The sequence below is a fragment of the Ahaetulla prasina genome, chromosome 2 (assembly GCF_028640845.1).
Source record: "Ahaetulla prasina isolate Xishuangbanna chromosome 2, ASM2864084v1, whole genome shotgun sequence".
NCBI classification, from domain to species: Eukaryota; Metazoa; Chordata; class Lepidosauria; order Squamata; family Colubridae; genus Ahaetulla; species Ahaetulla prasina.
Window position 1 is genome coordinate 9,943,760 of NC_080540.1, and position 24,345 is coordinate 9,968,104.

Below are 24,345 nucleotides of genomic sequence, written 5' to 3' on the forward strand. Positions count from 1 at the left end.
TATTTTCCTGGGTATTAATATTAGGCTGATTGGTCTGTAGTTTCCTGGGTCTGTTTTTTTTTTCTTTTTTGAAGATGGGAACCACATCAGCTCTTTTCCAATTCTTTAGTACTTTCCCGGTGTTCTAGGATTTTTGAAAGATGTGGTGAAGTGGTTCTGAGATGACGTCTGCCAGCTCCTTTAGAACTCTGGGATGTATTCCATCAGGTCCTGGTGATTTGTATTCATCAAGATCAGAGGTGTTCTCTTACTATTTTTTTGCTTATTTTAACTTTTATTTCCACTCTGTTTTTTACAGTTATGTTTCTGGTAGATTGGGCTATAGTTTCTTTTTGCATGAAGACTGATGCAAAGAATGAGTTAAGCAGCTCTGCTTTCTCTCTATTGCCTGTTACTTCCTTGCTCTTCCTCTCTCTTTAGTGCGGAAACCCCTTCCAAAAACCCTTCCAAAGGAAACGTCAAGGGCAGGAATCAAGACTGACCCAAAGGCACCAAAATCGAAGCTAAGTAGCCTCACGTTTCACTATTTCACTTGGCTCAGTTGCAAAGCTCAGTTGCTAGGAGTTGAAAACGACCTGCTGCCATATAATCAGTGAAAATATCTTCCAAACGCCTTTGGGCAAGCGTGTTTTTCCACCTCCAGTCACTAGATGGTGATCAGGCAACATCTGTGCCTAGAAAGGCATCAACACTGCATTGCTAGAAAGGACGGGAGGGGAGGAGAAGCTCAGAGGAACTTCCTTTTCCGGATGACTTCATGGGAGGAAGGTGGAGAGCAGAGCGGCTTTTCTGCTCTTGCGAGGGTCGAAGCAGCAGCTGGCAGGTGAGTTGAGGGCAGCAGCTGGGAGGAGAGTCCGGGAGCAAGTCGGGCTGTTCGGTTCCCTCCACGGCCTGGAAGCAGAGAAGCAACTGGGCTGAAGCAGGTCAGCTGCTGCTGCTGCAGGTTCCTTCCCTTCCCAAATGGAAGCCCACTGGGGCTGCAGGCTGTGAAACTGGTGGCGGGAATTTTCTGCTGGTGGGAAGATTGAAAAACTCTCCTTCAAGTGAAGGTTGATGCTTTGGGAATGGCTTCCCTCTAGAGGTTGTGGCTGCTCCGTCACTGGAGGGTTTTAAGAGGAGATTGGACACCCATTAGTTCAGGATGGAATAGGGTCTCCTGCCTGAACAGGGGATGGACTAGAAGACCTCCAAGGTCCCCACAACTCAATTATTCTCTTATGGACCTGATGTTTTCCATGCAACAAGATTGGACTTATGTGCCTCTGGTCTTTTTTGGGTTGTTGTTGTTTTGTTCTACTTCAATTTCTAGCTAACAAGCATGGTGTTTCCTATTAGTGCCCCCATCCGGGTACTCACCAGGTTCAACTCTGCTTAACCCAGCACTTTTTAAAAAGTAGCTATTGAATGTTTTGATTGTTCAGTGTATTTATTTATAAAATGTATTGGCCACCAACCTTAATGTGACACCACTGTGGGTGGCTTAGAGACATAAAAAAAATACATACACATTAAAATCTAAATAAATTGTAGGAAGAAAAATCCCGTCCGGTTCCAAGTCAGGAGAAGAGCTGGAAATAAAATGGAGGCTGATTGGAAAGAAGGATTCTCTTTACTGATGAGCAGAACCAACAGCATCATGTTGTTCTGGGACAGCTGACAAAATGGGGTTGGGATAGATGGGCCTTTATACATTGTTTGGGGTTGTGTATTTGAAATGCTCCAGGGGGTTGTGCAATGTAGTGAGTTTTGGTCTTTTGCTATTTTAATGGTCCTGGGTTATTAATCCTATTTTTTCCTGAAAGTCCTGTCCTTAATCCCATCAACTGGAGCTGAAGGTGTTTTGTTTGTGAATAGATTGGCCCAGTCATTCTGAATGGGCATAAAATCTCCATCTCTAAAGACTTCAGGCATCTGCTGGAGACTATTGTGGTGTGCCTTTGGCCTTTGTTAAGATTTTTCTCCATTTCTCCTTTGGTGAAATATATTACCTCTTTTAACATTCCCCAAAATATTTCATTCTTGTGGGGGAAGGACGTCCAACAAAATTAATAGCAAAGATTAAAATCAAGGACAGATGGGGAAGGCAGGGTGGAAGGGGGGGGGCAGGTGGGATTTACTACTCGATCAAGGACAACCATAGGTAGTCCTGACTTATCATTGGTTCACTGAGCCTTCCAAATTACAATGGCACTGTAGAACCAGATGTAGTTATGAAAGTGCAGGAAAAGCAGTTGCACCAATTCGGATTCTGCCAACTGATGCACTTTTATGATGATTTCAGCATCCCACACTCATGATCCCCATTTGTGACCTTCCCAGCTGGCTTCTGACAAGTACAATCAGTGGGGATGCCAGCAGGAAGTTGCAAGTCAGAGTCATGTCTTTAACAACCCACAGTGATTTAAGAAGATCTGGGTAGTCTTCCATGTGTCAAATGAATCATGATTAATGTAAGAGCTTATTGGAGCATTGTGGCATGTTTGCTTTTTCGTTGTAATGTAATTTTTTTTCTTTTTTTTCCTCATCTTCTGCAACCATTAAAGAGACACTTTTTTCAAATCTTATAGACCAAGAGGATGGCAATGCAGAGCACTCTGGACAACTGAGGATAACAAGCAACATTGAACAGCAAAGCAAGTCAGTCCAGTATTCAAAATATTTTCCATTTTCTTCAGAAAGCCACAAAATTCTTCACCTTCCTCAGCAGGTGAGAGAGAAACGAGAAAAAAATCAAGAGATTTCTAGCTGGGAAAAGGAGAGGGTAAAATTCACACAAATGTTACATGAAAAGTTAAGGGAGATTATTTTCCCATTGAGCAAAAGAGGGCAATATCTGGAAATCAGTGAGGAGGAAAACGTCATTTGGAAATCTACGTAGAGCAGAGAGAGTTGCAGGCCTCGCTCTGGGATGAAGAAAACGGCTTGAATCAAAGCTTCAGTAAACAAGGGATCATCGATATTTTTGACCTCCTCAAGAATATTAGTTGTGGAAAAGTTCCATAAACGTTCCTGTTGTGGGAAAGATACAACTTGTAAATCACAGCTGACTATGCCAGAGAGAATCCAGACTGGAGAAAAACCATATAAATACTCTGAATGTGGCAAAACCCTCTGATCAGAACAACTCCATTGTGGTCCATGGAAGAACTCACACAGGAGAGAAGCCCTATAAGTGCTCCCAATGTGCTAAATGCTTTAGGGAGCATGGCAACATGGACTCACACCAAGGAAAAACTATTTGAATGTCCTGATTGTAAGAAATGTTTCTGTGATAATTCCAGCCTTGTGAGACACCAGAGAATTCACACAGGAGAGAAACCCTTTGAATGTGCTGACTGTGGGAATAGTTTCAGTCGAAATTCTCATCTCGTTTCACACCAGAGAACTCACACAGGAGAGAAACCCTTCGAATGTCCTGTTTGTGGGAAAAGTTTCAGTCACAGTTCTAGCCTGGTGATACACCAGAGGACTCACACAGGAGAGAAACCCTTTGAATGTCCTGATTGCGGGAAAAGTTTCAGTCAATATTCCAACCTCATTGGTCACCAAAGGACTCACACAGGAGAGAAACCCTTTGAGTGTCCTGATTGTGGGAAACGTTTCAGTCACAATTTCAGCCTGGTGAAACACCAGAGGACTCACATAGGAGAAAAACCCTTTGAATGCTCCTATTGTCATAAAAGTTTCAGTCACAATTCTAGCCTGGTGATACATCAGAGGACTCACACAGGAGAGAAACCCTTTGAATGTCCTGATTGTGGGAAAAGTTTCATTTGGAATTCCAGCCTGGTGAGACACCAGAAAATTCACATAGGAGAACATCCCTTTGAATGTCCTGAGTTTGCTAAAAGTTTCAGCTACAGTTCCAACCTGGTGACACACCAGAGAAATCACATAGAAGAGAAACCCTTTGAATGTCCTGATTGCGGGAAAAGTTTCAGTCAGAATTTCTGGCTGGTGATACACCAGAGAACTCACACAGGAGAGAAACCCTTTGAGTGTCCTGATTGTGGGAAAAGTTTCAGTCGGAATTCCAACCTAGTGAGACACCAGAGAATTCACACAGGAGAGAAACCATACGAGTGTCCAGACTGTGGGAAAGATTTCAGTATTAGGACTAGCCTTCTAAATCATATGCTTATACACACAGGGGAAAAACCGTTTGAGTGCCCTGAGTGTGGATGTTGCTTCAGGAAACATTCCAGCCTTATTGCACACACGAAAATCCACATGAGGCCCCAAGTGTAGAGAAGGTTTGAATTTCATTTCTAGTGTCCCATTGTAAGTCCAGCTGAGAAATTGACTATTTAATTTGATTAAATTAAATAGAATTTGCCTGATTTTTTTTGTAGGCAAATATTTAATGGTATTAGATGGGGAAGAGGAAGGACAAAATGGCAACATATTATTTTAATAATGCCTATCTGGCCATCAGCAACAGAACTTGTTGGATATGGGTAGTTCTCGGGTTACGAATGCTGAATGATACGGATCATTCCGAGTAACTCGAGAATTTGTGGGAGTGAATCTTGTACATTGAATGACATCACTCCCTGGTTTGGCCCAGGCGTTTGTTGCTTTCCCACTCCAGATTAGCTTGAGGAGGCCTCTGGTGCCGAGAAAGCAGCCCTGAGAAGATTTGTGCAGTCCCTTGCAAAGTCTTTTTGCAAAGGGCTGCTGAAGCCTACAGGAACGCAATCTCCCTACAGGCTTCAGCAAGGAAATGGCAAACGGAGGGAAGGACTGAGGGACCGAAGCCTTCCCTCCGTTTGCAAATATCCAGGTCTCAATTCGCAGAGAATAGAGGCCTTAAGTGCGAGATTACATAAGATCTCACGCTACTGATATCGCGATACGTTAGGCCTCTGTTCTCTGCAAATGCGGGCAAAGAGAGGAGATATTTCCAAGATAAGTGACTCTCCACAGGCAAAGTGCTTGCAAAGATGCGAGATGGGGGATAGGGGTGAATGTTGCAGAGCCACTGTGGTCGTTCGTAAGGGTGAACTGCCGTGGTGCTGCAATATTTATAATTTGGTGATTTGTTCATAAACGCTAGAGGGTGCTTATCTTTGAACATTCGCTAAGGAAACACTCGTAACTCAGGGATTATCTGTATTTATTTTTGCAGAAATTGTGCAATTCTGTAAAAATCTTTTTTGGGTGTTCTTTGCATTTTTATCATGGTAGGTGATAAGAAATGCCATGTGGAGTCCCAGCCTTTTTCTCTCTGCCTGCCCCAAGATATTCAGTCTCAGAATTCTCTAGCCAGCATCTCTTGGGATTGGAGCACTCAGAATATAGGTAGAGGTTGTGGCTCCTCATATAAGGTAAAGTGAGAGGCGATGAGAAGTAGACGGGATCTCAAATTCATCTTTTCCTACCAGTTCCAGGCATTCATTGCACCAAGCATGTCTGTTCAGATTGTGTCAAGAATGAGGCAACACAAATTGAAGATACTATATGAATAGCAAATATATTGGCGGAGTTTGGGGCAGTGAGTGTAAAATGTAAAACTAATGTAAAATTTCAGATATAAAGGCTGTTCTGCCTTGCAGGTGACCTTCATGGAAAAGAACTGTAAGAATATTGAGTTGAAGAGAAAAGGGATTGTGCTTTTGAGCACAGGACCTCCAGGTTTATTTGCAACTCCTTTGATCTCTCTTGTTTTTAGGGGCCTCCTTGTTAGCCTTTGATGGCTGGTGGGTGAGATCAGCACCAAGGGACTGATATTTTTGTGGTCCCTCCCCCTTGGTGGGGAGATGTGAGGAAAAAAATTGTGAGGAGTTTCAGTTTTATTTACACAGCAGCAAGCAGGGGATAGGATGGTGAGGCTTCTTGGGGCAAGCCTGACAGAGAGAAGGGCATAGGATAGGGGAGGCTTCTGTGGGGCAAGGCTGAAGGAGAGAAAGGGATAGGATAGGTGAGGCTTCTGTGGGGCAAGGCTGAGGGAGAGAAGGGGATAGGATGAGGAGGCTTCTTTGGGGCAAGCCTGAGGGAGAGAAGGTGATAGGATTAGGATAGGCTTCTGTGGGGCAAGCCTGAGGGAGAGAAGGGGGATAGGATAGGATAGGATAGGCTTCTGTGGGGCAAGGCTGAGGTAGAGGAGGGGAGAGGAGAGGCCGATCATAACTACTCAATAATTTTCAAGCTGTGTCGATTTATCAAGCCCAGTCACACAGTTTTGTAGCAGAATATGGGTAATCAACTAGTAAAATATAAATCAAACAAAAACAAAGAATGGATACAGAGAAGCAGGAAAGGAATAAAAAAAAATCATATAACTTCATCTTCTGCCCTTTTCTCTGTTGAGAAATTATCACCACACATTCTTATATGGAAATTATCTCTGCTTAGTTGACCAGAATAAAAACTTCCTTGGAAACTGGCCTGAAGTCCATTCCTCAGAGAAATCCAGTCCAACATTTCTCTTCCACATTGGTCATATCTGCAGAAGAACACGGAGAGTTTCTCAATCCACAGGTAGCAAGCAGTAACCAGATCCTCATGGTTGAGTCCCGCTTTAGGACTTCTTGGGCCAGGTGGGATCCCAGGGAATGAGACAGGACCAACAGGCCATGGTTTCACTGCTTGCTTTTCAGGGATCTCATACCCACCAAGCTCCTTGGAGGAGAGTCAAAAGTCCACTTCCTCCTCCTGTGGCTGTATGTTCCCTTTGGCAGGTCTGTGACTTCTCTGAGGAAACACTGTTGATGGTGGGAGCCTCCTAGAACAAGAAGCAAGTTAGAAGGACATCAATTATGCTGCAGAAAAAGTCAAGTCTCTTTGGAGTGACTTAATGCCTGGTGATTTAATGGATTAGTCATTATAGGTATTAAGTGGGTGAATCGCAAAAGAGGCAGGACTCCAGCAAGTAACTTCAGCTCTTTATTTCAAGATTAGTAAAACTTCTGACAGGCTGCTGGTAGTGCTCCCTTTTAAAGGGAGCTGTCCAACAGCCTAGTCACTGACATTGCTTTAATTCTCCCTCCATTTGAACGGACCAATTGCTTTAATTCTCCCTGTATTTGAACGGACCAATCCGTGGTGGATATGCTAATGTCCGGCTAACCCGGACCTGAGTGAAGCCTATGTTCCTGGCTTCACTCACTATTTACATATTCAACACCAGGTTTATTCACAGCAGCACAGAAACTCATTTCCTTCAGGGTGTTTCTCACACATGCACAAGCCTTGCGGACATAGCAAGCACCTCAGCAAGAGCAACCTGAATACTCCCAGGCAGTCACAGGGGGAGGAAGAGAGTTAAAAGGAAGGAGCATAAAGAAAAGAACTATTGTAGCCAAAAAGCAACCAATCACTTGTAAGATACAACATACATTAAGCATGCCGGCAATCACTGTGCGCAATGGATTCCAGCAAAGCATTGGCAGCTTGCTGAGCAGCCCTGACCTAAAGCAGAACCGCAGCTTAAACATACGAAGGACGGTTACAAGAATTGGGTATTTCTACTCTAATGAAAAGAAGGACAAGGGGAGTCACGATAGCAGTATTCCAATATTTGAGTGACTGCATAAAGACGAGGGGTCAAGTTATTTTCCAAAGCACCAGAAGGCAAGACAAGGAACAATGGATGGAGAGAAGCAACAGGGTCTCCTGCTTGAGCAGGGGGTTGGACTCAAGACCTCCATGGGTATATTTTGTGGGGAGGAAGAAGATCCAGTTTGGTGTATGGGTGAAGGCACCAGGTTAGAGACAGAGAAACGCTCAATTCCAGTCCCACCTGAAGGGCAAAACTTTGGCCAGTCCTCTCAGGTCTAGGAAGCAGGAAAAGGTGGGGGGGGGAGAGGGGGACCACTTCCAAAAACCCTTACCAAGGGAACTGCAAGGCCAGGCATCAAGGCTGACCCAAAGGCACAAAAAACGAAGCTAAGTAGCGTCACGTTTCACTACTTCACTTGGCTCAGTTGCAAAGGTCGGTTGCTAGGAGTCGAAAACGACCAGCTGCCATGTAATTACTGATAATATCTTCCAAAGCCTTGGTGATTATACAAGCGTGTTTTTCCACCTCCTGTCGCTAGATGGCGGTCAGCTAACATCTGTGCCTAGAAAGGCATCAACACTGCATTGCAAGAAAGGAATGGAGGAAAGGAGAAGCACAGAGGAACTTCCTCTTCCGGATGACGCATGGGAGGAAGTTGCTGTGCAGAGTGGCTCCTGTGGTCTTCCCAGGATCGAAGCAACAGCTGGCGGGTGAGTTGAGGGCAGCAGGTGGGAGGAGAGTCCGGGAGCAAGTCGGGCTGTTCGGTTCCCTCCACGGCCTGGAAGCAGAGAAGCAACTGGGCTGAAGCAGGTCAGCTGCTGCTCCTGCAGGTTCCTTCCCTCCCCAAATGGAAGCCCACTGGGGCTGCAGGCTGTGAAACTGGTGGCGGGAATTTTCTGCTGGTGGGAAGATTGAAAAAATCTCTATTAAATTAAAGTTGATTCTTTGGGAATGGCTTCCCTCCAGAGGTTGTGGCTGCTCCGTCACTGGAGGGTTTTAAGGGGAGATTGGACAGCCATTTGTTCAGAATCGAATAGGGTCTCCTGCCTGAACAGGGGATGGACTAGAAGACCTCCAAGGTCCCCCCAACTCAATTATTCTGTTATGGACCTGATGTTTTCCATGCAACAAGATCGGATTTATGTGTCTCTGGTCTTTTTTTGGGTGGTGGTTGTTTTGTTCTACTTCAATTTCTAGCTAACAAGCACGATTTTTCCAGTTGGTGCCCCCATCCGTGTATTCACTAGGTTCAACTGTACTTAACCCAGCACTTTTTTAAAAAATGGCTATTGAACATTTTGACTGTTTAGTTGCACTTATTTATTTATAAAATGTATTGGCCACCAATCTTAGCATGACATAACAGTGGGCGGCTTAGAGACATAAAAAATATATGCACATTAAAACACATTAAAAGAACAGATGTAAGTTGGCACTGTCATGTGACATCATGCTTCATGATCTGGCCGCTTAGCGACACAGATGCCAGTCTCAATTGCCATCAGTAAGTGAGGACTACTTGAATTGGGATGTCACCAAAGGGATTGTGGAAGATATTTTCTGCCCTTACCTGGAGCTCAGGATTTCCATGGGTTCCTTCAAATCTTGCAGAGTTTTTTGGCATCATTTCATCAGATAAACCCTCACATCTATAAAGTTAGTGTCATGCAGATTGACAGGTGTGGCTCAATAAAAGACAGAGTCCAAATGTGTTTGTTGATAAGCCAATTCATTATTCTTCTAAGAAGGAAGGAACCCTGAGCATAGTGGAAGGCAGATATTTATACATTTCTTTGCTTTCACTTTAGGTTAGTGGTTTCCTGTTAAATTTTCGGCCTCAGAAGCCTGTTGTGGCCTGAACTTCAGCCTTGCCATTTCAACATATGAGCAATCATCAAATTCATCAAATTCGTGATTAAAAGAAGGTTAATCTGAGATATTTTGAGATATTTTTCAGGCTTGAAAGACATGGATTTTCTCCATATTGTAGGTGTGTGTATTTTTATTTTTGAGTGTATATATCTGCAAATGTATAATCTATCTTCCCAGGACTTCCAGATATACAGTCATGTGATAAAGAAAGTACATTCTCCTTGACTTCTATTATTTTATATATCAGGACATAGTAAAAATCAATTGGTCCTTAGAAGTTCTTAAAAGTAGGTAAACACAACTGTAGATGAACAACACATCACATATTACATCAGGTCATTATTTATTTTATAAAAAGAAATCCAAAACAGAAGTTGTGTAAAAAAATGTATGATTCAATAATTTGTAGAACCACCTTTAGCAGCAACAACAGGAAGTAATCCTTTTCAGTGTGACTTTATCAGTCCCTTGCAGTATTGTGGAGGAATTTTGGCTCACTCTTCTTTACAACATTGCTTCAGTTCATTAAGGTTTGTGGGTGTTTTTTTATGCACAACTCTCTTGAGATTCCGCCAGTCGGGTTGAGGTCTGGACTTTGACAGCCATGGCAACACCTTAATTCTTTTCCAGCCATTCCGTTGTAGTTTTGCTGATGTGTTTTGCAACCATTGTCCTGTTGATTAATCCTATAACAGCCCAGCTTTAGCTATTGGACAGATGGCCTCACTTTTGATTCTAGAATACGTTAATATATAGAGAAGTTCATGGTCGACTCAAAGACTGGAAGTGTCCAGGTTCTGTGGCTTAAAAACAAGCCCAAATTATCACCCTCCACCACTGCATGATGGTTTGTATGAGAAGCTTGTGCTGATATGCTGTGTTTGGTTTTCATCAAATATGTCACTGCAACGAACGGGTCTAGGACTTTTTGCCTCGAACCCTTCGCCTTGCCTGTTTCTCCTTAAGGTTTTCGCTTCTGTGTTATTAGCCACAATATTATCGGCCCTCCCCCAGTCTTTCGCCCCGGCAGTGTCAGTGCGAAGGCAGGGAGGTGGGTGGGAAATGACCCCTCCAATGCACCCCAGCCTTCATTCCTCTTTTCTTCAGAGGCCAACCAGAAGGAGCCCTGAGTCGTTCTAAAGATTTTTTAAAGCCTGTGTGTATATGTGTGTCTTTGCTCCTGGTCTTTCACAGCAGCCCATGCCCGACATTCACACACATACAAGCTGCGTGCATAGAAGTACTGGTGAGGTTTTTAACGAGCAGTGCAGGAAGCCAGACTTGCCTTCACGGGTATAAATGCTTCCTCCAAATGGAAAAATGCCAGGAGCATTCTGGTGTTTTTTCACTTGGAAGATGGAGAGGAGGAGGAAGAAGATGATGAAGGCGATGATCCTGGGCGCATGGAGCAAGGCATGAAAATCTATAGCAGGAAGCTCGGGGTGAGTGAAAAGGGGGAGGAGCTGAGTGCTTTGTTTTCCGGAACTGGTAGTAAAAAAAATGCTTAAAAAATAAATTAAAAAAAGTTCCGACCATCGCGCATTGCTCAGCTGATTGTTGGATTTTTTTTTAACATTTTAAGCATTTTTTTTTACATTTCTTTACTCCAGAAGTAAAAGCAGGAAGTAACGATGACTGGGTGGGTGAGCGGAGCCTCGAGTTGCCATTGCTACCAGTTCTCTGAACCACCAGCCATCATTGCTACCAGGTCGGCTGAACTGGAGCATTTTACCCCTGGGTGAGGGGTTATAAGAGTGGGCCCTGGGGGTGTGGTTGGAGCTGATGCTATATAAATGGTTGAGGGATTAACAACATTAGCACGGACTTTGCCTATTGCCTGTTTGTAATTTTGTGCTGGTTGTTATAGCTTGTTGGATAAAGTTTGTCAGTTAACCATCTTTGGCTCTGTCCAAATTTCTTGCTGACGGCTGGAACATGACAGGCACTTTATTCCCCTCTTTATACAAAGAAAGTAGTGATAAATTTCCTAATGGTGAGAACAATTAACCAGCAGAACGGCTGGCCTTCAGACATTGTGGTTCTCCATCACTGGAAGCTTTTCATAAGGGCGTAGTAATAGCCGTTTCTCCAAAGTGGTATAGGGTCTCCTGTTTGAGGAGGGCTTGCATTAGAAGACCTGCAAAGTCCCTTCCAATTCTGTTATTCTCTTCTGTTCTGTTCCAATAATATTTATGATACCCTGATAAGTAAAACCATAGAAATGAAAGAGGGTTTAGTTTCTTTTTCACTTTACTGTATGTGAAAACAACCCTTTGCACTGCTAAGAATTTGTGATTGACCCAGTCAACAAGTGAATTTCATCATTGAATGGATATTCAAACTTGGATCTCGGTAGTCTTCCATGTGTCGTGATTAATGTAAGCTTCTTTGAGTATTGTGGCATGTTTGCTTTTTCATTGTAACGTAAACGTTTTTCTTTTTTTCTCATCTTCTGCAACCATTTTATGCAACATTAAATATACTTTTATTTTAATCTTACAGACAAAGAGGATGGCAATAAGGGCACTCTGGACAACTGCGGATAACAAGCAACATTGGACAGCAAAGCAAGTCAGTCCAGAAATCAAAATATTTTCTATTTCCTTCAGAAAGCCACACAATTCTTCAATCCCTCAGCAGGTGATAGAGAAATGAGAGAAAATCAAGAAGAGGTTTCTAGCTGGGAAAAGTAGAGTGTGAAATTCAAGCATATATTACATGAAAAGTCAAGGAGATTATTTTTCCATTGGGCAAAAAAGGGAAATATCTGGAAGTCAGTGGTGAGGAAAAGGTCAATTGGAAAGCCACATAGAGCAGAAAGTGTTGCAGGCCTCACTCTGGGAGGAAGAAAACAGGTTGAATCAAAGCACTGCTAAACAAAAGATCATCCATATTTTGGCCCTCCAAAGGAATATTAGTTGTGGAAAAGCTCCATAGATATGCCTGTTGTGGGAAAGATACAACTTGCAAATCATAGCTGATTATGCCAGAGAGGATCCCGACTGGAGAAAAACCATACAAATACTCTGAATGTGGCAAAACCTCTGATCAGAACACCTCCATTGTGGTTCTTAGAAGGACCCACAAAGGAGAGGAGTCCTACAAGTGCTCCCAACATAGTAAATTCTTTAGCAAGCATGGCAATATGGACTCATACCAATGAGAAACTGTTTCAATGTCCTGATTGTGAGAAATGTTTCTGTGATAATTCCAACCTAATGATACACCAGAGGATTCACACAGGCGAGGAGCCCTTTAAATGTCCTCGCTCTGGGAATAGTTTCAGTCGAAATTCTCACCTCTTTTCACACCAGAGCACTCATATAGGAAAGAAACTGTTTGAATGTCCTGTTTGTCGGAAAAGTTTCAGAAAGAATTCCAGCCTGGTGATACACCTGAGGACTCATACAGGAGAGAAACCCTTTGAATGTCCTGATTGTGGGAAAAACTTCAGTCAGCTTTCCAGCCTGGTGACACATCAGAGGACTCACACAGGAGAGAAACCCTTTGAGTGTCCTGATTGTGGTAAAAGTTTCAGTCACAGTTCCACCCTGGTGAAACACCAGAGGACTCACACAGGAGAGAAACCGTTTGAATGTCCTGACTGTGGGAAAAGTTTCAGTCAGAATTCCAGCCTGATTCAACACCAGAGGACTCACACAGGAGAGAAACCCTTTAAATGTCCTGACTGTGGGAAAAGTTTCCGTAACAATTCCACCCTGATTCAACACCAGAGGACTCACACAGGAGAGAAACCATTTGAATGTCCTGACTGTGGGAAAAGTTTCAGTCATAATTCCACCCTGTCTCAACACCAGAGCACTCACACAGGAGAGAAACCGTTTGACTGTCCTATTTGTGGGAAATGTTTCAGTAAGAATTCCAGCCTCGTGATACACCAGAGGACTCACACAGGAGAGAAACCCTTTAAATGTCCTGACTGTGGGAAAAGTTTCATTCAGAATTCCAACCTGGTTGAACACCAGAGGATTCACACAGGAGAGAAACCCTTTAAATGTCCTGACTGTGGGAAAAGTTTTATTCAGAATTCCACCCTGGTTCAACACCAGAGGATTCACACAGGAGAGAAACCCTTTAAATGTCCTGACTGTGGGAAAAGTTTCTCTCAGAATTCCACCCTGATTCAACACCAGAGGACTCACAAAGGAGAGAAACTGTTTGAATGTTCTGTTTGTGGGGAAAGTTTCAGTCAGAATTCCCACCTTGTGGAACACCAGAGGACTCACAGGAGAGAAACCCTTTAAATGTCCTGACTGTGGGAAAAGTTTCTCTCTGAGATCCCAGCTCGTGCACCAGAGGACTCACATAGGAGAGAAATTGTATGAGTGTCCTGTTTGTGGAAAAAGTTTCAGTTGGAATTCCAACCTGGTGATATACCACAGTACTCACACAGGAGAGAAACCATATGGGTGTCCAGACTGTGGGGAAGATTCCGATATCAGGACTAGCCTTCTAAATCATATGCTTATACACACAAGGGAGAAACTATTTGAGTGCCCTGTGGATGGTGCTTCAAGAAACCTTCCAACTTTATAGCACACAAGAAAATCCACATGAGGCCCTAAGTGATGAGTGTAGAGAAGGTTTGAATTTCATTTCTAATGTCCCATTGTAAGTCCAGCTGAGAAATTGACTGTTAAATTTGACTATAAAGAATTTGCCTAATTTTTTGTAGGCAAATATGTAATGGTATTAGATGGGAAGGAGGAAAGAATTTTTTTTGATAATGACTTTCTGACCATAAGCAGCAGAAGTTGCTGGATACAGGTAGTCCTCAAGTTACAAATATAATGGAGACTGCCCATTCCATCCATAAGTCGAGAATTTGTGGAAGTGAATCTCGCACATTGAACGACATCACTCCCTGCTTTTTCCCTTGCATTTGCTGCTTTCTCGTCCCAGATCAGCCTCACGAGACCTCCAGTGCCAAGAAAGCAGCCCTGAGAAGCTGCATGCAGTTTCTCGGGACTGCTTTCTCGTCAGCAAAGTGCTTGAGTATTGCGTTCCTCTAGGCTTTGGCAGCCCTTTGCAAAAAGTTGCTGGATACAGGTAGGCCTCGAGTTACGAATGGATTCTACCCATTCTATCCCTAACTCGAGAAATCGTGGGAGTGAAGCTCTTATATTGAATGACGTAGCTCACTGCTTTCACCCACGCATTCACTCATTTTTTAAAAAAGCTTTTTATTAATAATTCAAGTTTTAAAAACAAAAAACAATGAACATTGCTTGACATCTCTGGTTTCTGACATTTATGTCTAATTAGAATTAATAAGTAATATATTCCTCGATCTATATACAAATTTACATATATTCTACTTCATTAAATGTCAAGTATACAATGTATTACTTCCTAAACAGCTATACACATATCCAATAAACCTATATTTCACTCACAAGTTCAATATTCATTGACATATGCATTTCCAGACATTTGCTATCCCTTGTTTTTGGCATTTTTTCTCTTGTCTAACCAATCGTAAAATTTGCTCCAGACTTCATTAAAAATTGATTCGCTTTTATCTTTGAATTCTAAAGTGAGTCTATCCATCTCTGCACAGTTATAAATTTTACATATTACTTTTTCTTCTAAGGGTATTTCTTTACACTTCCATTTTTGAGCAAATGCTAATCTTGCAGCGGTTAGTATATGTAATGTTAAGTAGGTTACATTTTTATTGTATTTACCGTCTATCATTTCCAGTAAAAGAAATTCTGGCTTAACTTCTATTTTAACCATTAAAATCTCTTCTAGCCAACTCTTAATTTGCTGCCAAAAGCTTTTTGCTTTTGGGCACTCCCACCACATATGGTAATATGACCCTAAATCCACCTCACACTTCCAACAAATTGGAGAGTGTTTTTTGCTAATTATTGCCAATCTTGTGGGTGGGAAATGCTACCTGTAAAACATTTTATACAAGATTTCTTTATATGAGGCTGCCAGTGTAATTTTAATATTTTTTCCCCACAGATTCAGCCAATTATCCAAATCGATACTGTACCCAAAACATTTACTTCAGGTTATCATAGTCTCCTTTACTTGTTCTTCAAGCATTTCTTGTTTTAATAGATAATGGTACAATTTTTTAATGGCCTTTCCCTCCGTACTTAATAGAATTTTATCCAATTCTGATGATTCTAATTTTGTACCCCATTCTTTTTTGTCCTTCATAAATTTATATTGTATTTGTAAATATACCCACCACTCTAATTCGAGTCCTCTTCCTTTAGATTATTCCTTGATTTCAATTCCCCTGTCACGTTTAATAGTTCTTTATATGTAACAGCGCCTCCTGCTGTAAGAAGATTTGGGTGTGTGAGCATTTCTACTATCGATATCCAATTAGGGATCTCTATGCAATTGCTTCTTTTAGTCTTGATCCAAATATCTAAAAGTGCCCTCCCGATGTAGTGCCTTTGGAAGTACTGGTGAACTTTATGTTTCTCCTCCCAGAGGATAGTGTGCCACCCTATTTGGAGATCATGTCCTTCTAATGTCAACAATCTTCTGTTTTTGAGGTGTAGCCAATCACTTACCCAGACCAGAGCTGCTGCTTGCCAATATTTTTCCCAATCTGGAAGGCCAAATCCCCCTCTTTCTTTTGCATCCTGTAATAATTTTTATTTAATTCTTGGGTTTTTGTCCTGCCATATAAATTTTGATATAATTCTGTTCAAATTTAAAAAGAAATCTTTTTAAAGCCAAATTATGCATTGAAATAAAAATAACATTTTAGGTAGAACATTAATCTTGATCATAGCAATCCTCCCCAACAAGGAGTTAAATCTTTTCCATCTTTCTAAATCAATTTTAATTTGTTCAATTAGCCTATCATAATTCTCTTCTTTAAGTGTCACGCATCTTGAGGTCAATTGGATTCCTAGGTATCTTAATTTTTTTAACTATCTGAATGTCAATTTTTCTCTCTATTTTTTTTTTTTTGCTCCTCTGTCATGTTTTTTACTAACCTTTTTGTTTTATCCTTATTTATCTTTAGGCCTGGTACCTCCCCATATTTTTCCAGTACTTCCATCAGCCGTACACCAGACTACATTGGCTTGTCAATAATAAAGACAAGATCGTACGCAAACGCCTGCACTTCAAAAAATTCATTTCTAATCTTCAAGCCACTAATTTGGTTATCTTCTCAAATATAGAAAACTATTCAAAAACTTAGAAACTATTCAAAGTTTCTAATGATAAAATAAACAATAGCGGCGATAGCAAATAACCCTGTCTCATACCTTTCTGAATTTGAAGATTCTTTGTTGTTTCCCCATTGATTACCACTTTTGCTCCTTGTTCGGAATAAATTGCTCTACACATCCTTATAATTTTTCCCCAAATTCCATATACTTTAATTGATTTAATATGAATTCCCATTTAACATTATCAAATGCTTTCTGCGCACAGCGAATATTAATACCATCTGTTTTTCATTGTGTAGCTCATAATATTCTATGATATCTAATATAATCCTAATATTGTTCCTTATATATCATCTGGGCAGGAAGCCATTTTGATCAGAATGGATAAAGTTTTCTAACAATTTTTTAATCTTTCAGCCATAATTGTCATAAAAATTTTGTAGTCCGAATTCAATAGGGATATCAATCTATAATTTTAAATATACGTCCAGTCAGAATTTTCCTTTGGGATCAAAGTGATTGTCACTTCTTTCCACGAGATTGGAATTTTTGCTTCATTTAAAACTTCATTATAAACTTCTAACAATATTGGACTTAGTATTTCCTGGTGATTTTTATATATTTCTGATGGCAACCCATCAGGACCTGGTGCTTTATTTATTTTTTGCTTCTTGATTGCCTCCAATAATTCTAATGATGTTACTTCTTTGTTTAGTATCTCCTTACATTCTGCCGGGACTTTGGGCAATCCCGTTTTCTGAAGATATTGCCAGATCTTATCTTCCCCTATCTTTTCCTTATCCTCATAGAATTTTTTTAAACAACTCATAGGCTACATTTCTCTTACCTTCATTTTAATATATTAATTTGCCCTCATCATTGTGTAATTTATTAATCCATAATAATAAATAAATAAATAATATTTAATTTAACGTTCAATTTCCTCTATTTACTGTTTCAGCTCTTGTTTTTGTGGCTCTTTTTGTAATTCCTTCTCAACTCTGCTCAATTCTTCTTCTAGACTATTTTGTCTTTGCTTTTTTTTGTTTATTTTCCTTGGCCATATATGCTATCGCAACTCCTCTCATAAAAGCTTTTGCAGTATCCCAGAGATATTGGTTGTTTGTGTCTTCTTTCTTGTTATCTTGGAAGAATAAGCCCATTTGTTCATTATCAATTTAAACTCATTCTGTTTCAAAATTGCTTTTTTCAGAATCCATCTTTTAATCTTCTTTTGTCCTTTCCATTTGATTCCAATAGGGTTATGATCTGCCCATGAATTTATACCAATTTTAATTTCCTCAATTTCCAAATTGAGTTCTATTGATACCCATGCCATGTCGATCCTGGACCATGTGTTATGTCTGCCCAAATAATATGTGTATTGTTTCTCTTTCCCATTTCTTTCTCTCCAACTATCTTTAATACATAGCCCCTCCACCATTTAAAAAAATGTGTTGCGCAATATCCTTTTAATACTTTTCCTCTGTCAGGATTCCAAGAAACACCCCCAACGAAATAAAGCTCTGAGGCTTGAGGTTCCTCAAAGTTCCAATTTATTAGAGATGTCATGTTGTCATAGCTGCCAAAAAATTTTATTTTTTGCTTCTTAACTGCCATCCTCATTTTGTCACTCTTACGATCTAATTCTCTGTCTACTATTGTGTTGATGTCCCCAACTATGCAGATATTGTCATATTCCAATTCTCCAATCATATTATGTAATTTTTTAATAAAATATCATTTGGCCCTCATTTAGCGCATATAGTCCCACACAACCACTTTCTTCCCATTTAATGTTATCTCATCTTTATAAATCTGCTTAGCTGAAATTCCTGGATATATATCGCAATTCCCCTTTTCTTTTGTTGAGATAGAGCTGTAAACATATTCCCTAGCTTGGGACATTTTGGTACATGTTGATGTGACTTCTTTATGTGTGTTTCCTGCAACACTATTATATCTAAATGCATCTTACTCGATTTGTTGAAGTAGCTTTTCCTCTTAGTGGGAGCATTTAAGCCATTAACATTTAATGATAGAAGCGTTATTTCCTCTTGTACATCTCTACTTCTGTCTGGATCTTGCCGCCCTCGTCTGTCTAACTTCTTTGTATTCTTTGTGTTTGCTTTCATCATATCTTTCTGTATCTGTTCTTCCTTCCCATCTTCTCTTTCTTTTATTAGAGCTTCTGTCACTTCCAATGTTTGTTCTTTTGATTCACCACCTTCTCTTAATTCTCTTTCCTCTATTTCATTATCACTGCCAAAATTTTGCCTATAGAATTCTTCTGCTTTGTCTATTGTATCAAGAATAAATCTTTTTTCCTGCCATGTTACCATGATACCTTCTGGTATCAGCCATCGAAAATTAATATTTAATCGTGTTAATTTAGAAGTTACAATTTGGTAGAGTCTTAGTTCTCTCACTCTCCTAGGAACTTGCTTGAGAACCACCAGTTGTCTCCCTCTGTACTCCAGCAGATCATCCCTTGTCCTATGTAATATTTCATCACGAATCGACTTCTTTACAAACCTAATATGTACTTCCTTCAGTAAATTATGCCTCTTCACATAATTGGTGTGGATTCTATAGATTTCATCCATTTCATTCGCCATTTCCTCTTTGCCAATTCGTAGGTCTCCTGCCAGCATCTCTGCCATCATTTCAGGTAAATCTTCACCTTTATTTTCTTTCACATTCTATAATCGTAAATAGTGGGCTGCTTTTTCCATTTCTAACTGGATAACCATCATTTCAAGATATTTTTTAGCTTGTATTAATTTAATGTTCATTTCATCCACACATTTTTCTTCCCTTCCCAATCTTTCTTCCATCTCTTGTAATTTTTGCTCATTTTTCATAATTTGCTATTGCAAACATTCAAATTTACTCTCTATTGATTTTATCTTTTCTTTAAGTTCTCCAGTATCGCTCCTCACTTCTCCTATCTCTCTTTTCAAGTCTTCATGATTTTTCAACATTACGTCTTGCATGGATTGCAGTATTAATTGTAAATCCTTAAATAAATTTGATCTTTCCCTTTGATCATTTCTTCTATGGATCTTTGCCCTGCTGGACTCAATTCCACTGTGGTAGTTTGGGCTACCTACCTCCTTCCTGTACCAATCCTCATTAAGTTAGGTATGCTCGTCATCTCTGCAACCAACTTAAACCAACCTCTCCACTTATTTATAAACCTCTTGTTTCCCTCCAGCATACCCTAACTATTGCTTTATTTATTCCTTTCCTATCTATCTATAACCAAGTCTATCCTCTTATTTTTATATCTGTTGTACACACTCTTAACACACTAAAGTCAATAACTTAGAATTTCTAAATACTTGTATCAATCCAAAATTATCAATTTAACACATCAATCAATATCAATAATTTATTAGCAATAACATGAGTTGTCATTTATAGCATTAATAATATCAATATTATCACTACTTAATGAGAGTAATGATAAGAACAATTTCCAATTTAAATTTAAATACTAAACTATGCAGCTATAAATACAACCATAGCCACAATTATATTCATTATAATTTATAAATTAATTAGTAACAAATTATTTCCCACATTTTTTTTCCTACTTTCTTAAATATAGGGTTTTTTTAGTCCTTCTTACAATACTCTCTTTTCTTCCATAGGACTTCCTATTTACTTCTTAGTGGGAGCATTTAAGCCATTAACATTTAATGATAGAAGCGTTATTTCCTCTTGTACATCTCTACTTCTGTCTGGATCTTGGCACCTCATCTGTCTAACTTCTTTGTATTCTTTGTGTTTGCTTTCATCATATCTTTCTGTATCTGTTCTTCCTTCCCATCTTCTCTTTCTTTTACTAGAGCTTCTGTCACTTCCAATGTTTGTTCTTTTGATTCACCACCTTCTCTTAATTCTCTTTCCTCTATTTCATTATCACTGCCAAAATTTTGCCTATAGAATTCTTCTGCTTTGTCTATTGTATCAAGAATAAATCTTTTTCCTGCATGTTACCATGATACCTTCTGGTATCAGCCATCGAAAATTAATATTTAATCGTGTTATTTTAGAAGTTACAATTTGGTAGAGTCTTAGTTCTCTCACTCTCCTAGGAACTTGCTTGAGAACCACCAGTTGTCTCCCTCTGTACTCCAGCAGATCATCCCTTGTCCTATGTAATATTTCATCACGAATCGACTTTTTACAAACCTAATATGTACTTCCTTCAGTAAATTATGCCTCTTCACATAATTGGTGTGGATTCTATAGATTTCATCCATTTCATTGCCATTTCCTCTTTGCCAATTCCTAGGTCTCCTGCCAGCATCTCTGCCATCATTTCAGGTAAATCTTCACCTTTATTTTCTTCACATTCTGGAATCGTAAATAGTGGGCTGCTTTTCCATTTCTAACTGGATAACCATCATTTCAAGATATTTTTAGCTTGTATTAATTTAATGTTCATTTCATCCACACATTTTCTTCCTTCCCAATCTTTCTTCCATCTCTTGTAATTTTGCTCATTTTCATAATTTGCTATTGCAAACATTCAAATTTACCATCTATTGATTTTATCTTTTCTTTAAGTTCTCCAGTATCATTCCTTACTTCCCCTATCTCTTTTTGCAAGTCTTCATGATTTTTCAACATCACATCCTGCATTGATTGCAGTATTAATTGTAAATCCTTAAATAAATTTGATCTTTCCCTTTGATCATTTCTTCTATGGATCTTTGCCTGCTGGACTCAATTCCATTGTCATAGTTTGGGCTACCTACCTCCTTCCTGTACCAATCCTCATTAAGTTAGGTATACTTGTCATCTCTGCAACCAACTTAAACCAACCTCTCCACTTATTTATAAACCTCTTGTTTCCTCCAGCATACCCTAACTATTGCTTTAATTTATTCCTTTCCTATCTATCTATAACCAAGTCTATCCTCTTATTTTTATATCTGTTGTACACACTCTTAACACACTAAAGTCAATAACTTAGAATTTCTAAATACTTGTATCAATCCAAAATTATCAATTTAACACATCAATCAATATCAATAATTTATTAGCAATAACATGAGTTGTCATTTATAGCATTAATAATATCAATATTATCACTACTTAATGAGAGTAATGATAAGAACAATTTCCAATTTAAATTTAAATACTAAACTATGCAGCTATAAATACAACCATAGCCACAATTATATTCATTATAATTTATAAATTAATTAGTAACAAATTATTTCCCACATTTTTTTTCCTACTTTCTTAAATATAGGGTTTTTTTAGTCCTTCTTACAATACTCTCTTTTCTTCCATAGGACTTCCTATTTACTTCTTAGCCAGCAGATGTCTTCCTCGCCTCCTTTTATATTACTCAGCATTTAGAGTCTCTCTATGCTGTCAGTAACCTCCAGTATATCAGCTCTTTATTCTAAATCTCCGCCTTCTAATTGTCTATTTTACTTCCAAATTAGTAGCGATCAGAAAAAGAAATCTCTTTAATCCTTTAGTCCTTCTCTGCCAATCCAATCTGTCAAAATGCAGCAATTTCTTTTACACCCAAACTTGCCTTTCATAGGTATCTTTTGGAGGAGGCTGTGTATGTCCTCCTCCTTCCTGGGGCCTCTTTCTCTTCTTTCTTAGAAATCCTCCAAGTCGATCTTCCACCCCAGATCACTCTTTTGAAGTGTTTTAACCAGATCAGTCTTGCCGTTGTCCTGCTATTCCACCGCTATTGTTGTCCAACTGTCCGCTGTTACTTCCTTGCAGCTGCCATTACAGGCCATCTCCTTCCCCCGATCAGCTTCTCCGAGGCTTTCCTGCTGCTCGCTTTCTCAACCGCTGCCGAGAGCTACGCTGCAGAGCACCTCTTCCTTCCGATCCCCCTCCAAGGGATCTGGGACTCCACAAAGTCCACTGATTGGTTGGAATTTGCTGGAAAAAGGACTCTAAAATGGAGCATCATTTTCCACAGCTTTCCTCCTTGATAGTTGTCCCCGGCCCCACCCATTCGGTTAATGCTTGGCTTGTTAAGTGTACATGAGTTATCTTGGGATAGGGAATGCCGTAGGGGCTGCTTTCTCATCAGCAAATCACTTGAGGATTGTGTTCCTGTTGGCTTTGGCAGCCCTTTGCAAAAAGCTTTTGCCTGTAGGAACAGGGCTTCAGAGGGACGCGCCTGCTCCTCCCAAGCTCTGCTGGTGTCAACAAAGGCTTTTTGCAAAGGGCTGCTGAAGCCTACAGGAACCCTAAAGTGCGAGATTACACAAGATCTTGCGCTACTGATCTTGCTCTACATTAAGCCTCTGTTCTCTGTGAATGCGGGCAAAGAAACCGCAACAGAGAGGAGGTCTTTGCAAGGTAAGTGACTCTCCAAAGGCGAAATGCCTGTGAAGACCCGGCCGGAGTGGTGATGATATAGGTGGGGTGAATGTTGCAGAGCATAAGGGTGAACAACTTCCATGGTGCTGCAATATTTATAATTTCACAATTTTTTCATCAATGCTAGGGGGCACTTATCGTGTAACTTTGAACGTTCGCTAAAGGGACACTTGTAACCCAGGGATTTCCTGTATTTATTTTTGCAGACATTGTCCAATTCTGTAAAAATATTTTTGGGAGTGTTCTTTGCATTTTTATCATAGTAGATGATAGAAATGCCACGTACAGAGTCCCAGCCTTTTTTTCCCTGGGTGCCCCTGAGATTTTCAGCCCCAGAATTCTCCAGGCAATCTTGGGGATTGCAGCACTCAGATTATAGTTAGAGATTGTGGCTCCTCATATAAGGTGAAAGTGAGAGGAGACAAGAGGTAGAGGGGTTTCCAAGTTTAAATTTTCCGAACGGTTGCAGGAATTCAGTGCACCAAGCATGTCTGTTCAGATTGTGTCAAGAATGTGGCACACCACTGAAGAAACCATATGAATGGCAAATATATTCGGGGGGGTTGGGGCACTGACAAAACTAGTGTAAAAATTCAGATATAAAGGCTGTTCTCCCTTGCAGGTGACCTTCATGCAGAAGAGCTGTAGGAATATTGAGTTGCGGAGAAAAGGGATTGTGGTTTAGAGCAGGGGTCTCCAACTTTGGCAACTTTAAGACTTGTGGACTTCAACTTCCAGAATTCTTCAGCCAGCTTTGCTGGCTGAGGAATTCTGGGAGTTGAAGTCCACAAGTCTTAAAATTGCCAAGGTTGGAGACCCCTGGTTTAGAGCACAGGACCGCCAGGTTTATTTGCAACTCCTGTGATCTCCTTTGTTTTTAGGGGCCTCCTTGTTAGCCTTTGACGGCTAATGGCTAGTGGGTGAGATCAGCACCAAGGGACTGATTCTTTTGTGGTCCCCCCCCTTGGTAGGGAGATAATGCAGATGGATTATCCTGATATTTCTGAATTAGAAGACACCATAAAATTCCAAGATTGTTTATTTCACTAACAAGATTCAAGAAGACAGGTTACAATGTTTTTTAGTAGGTCACATTACATGTGATCCATTTGAAGGACACCCAACAACAAGGACCAGGCCAGGTGTGTGGAGAAACCAAGAAACTCTTGGCCTGAGTTTTAAGTCCAAGTGATTTCAAATTTAAACATGTGCAAAATTTATAAAATTTAAAATAATAAAATTATGTTTAGTCCATTTTTCTTTTTCTCTATCCTGGATGTCATTTTTTTAGTGCATATGTTTATTGTGTCTTATCTGACTTATCTGGTCATGTGATTTACATTCAGATGCTTGACAAATGACATTTATGATGGTTGCAGTGTCCCAGGGTCATATGATCCCCTTTTGTGACGTGCTAACAAGCAA

General features: G+C 40.1%; 1 protein-coding gene and 1 pseudogene across 1 annotated transcript in view; both read left to right on the plus strand.

Moving 5' to 3' along the window:
* Positions 1-754: 754 nt before the first annotated feature.
* LOC131190350 (zinc finger protein 850-like) lies at positions 755-20,207 on the plus strand (annotated as a pseudogene).
* The window catches only part of LOC131193480 (zinc finger protein OZF-like), an 84,455-nt gene continuing 60,911 nt past the window's right edge, over positions 802-24,345 (plus strand). The window contains exon 1 of the mRNA XM_058173687.1: positions 802-823. The gene's annotated coding sequence lies outside the window, so the exon portion shown is untranslated. The remainder of the gene's footprint in view (positions 824-24,345) is intronic.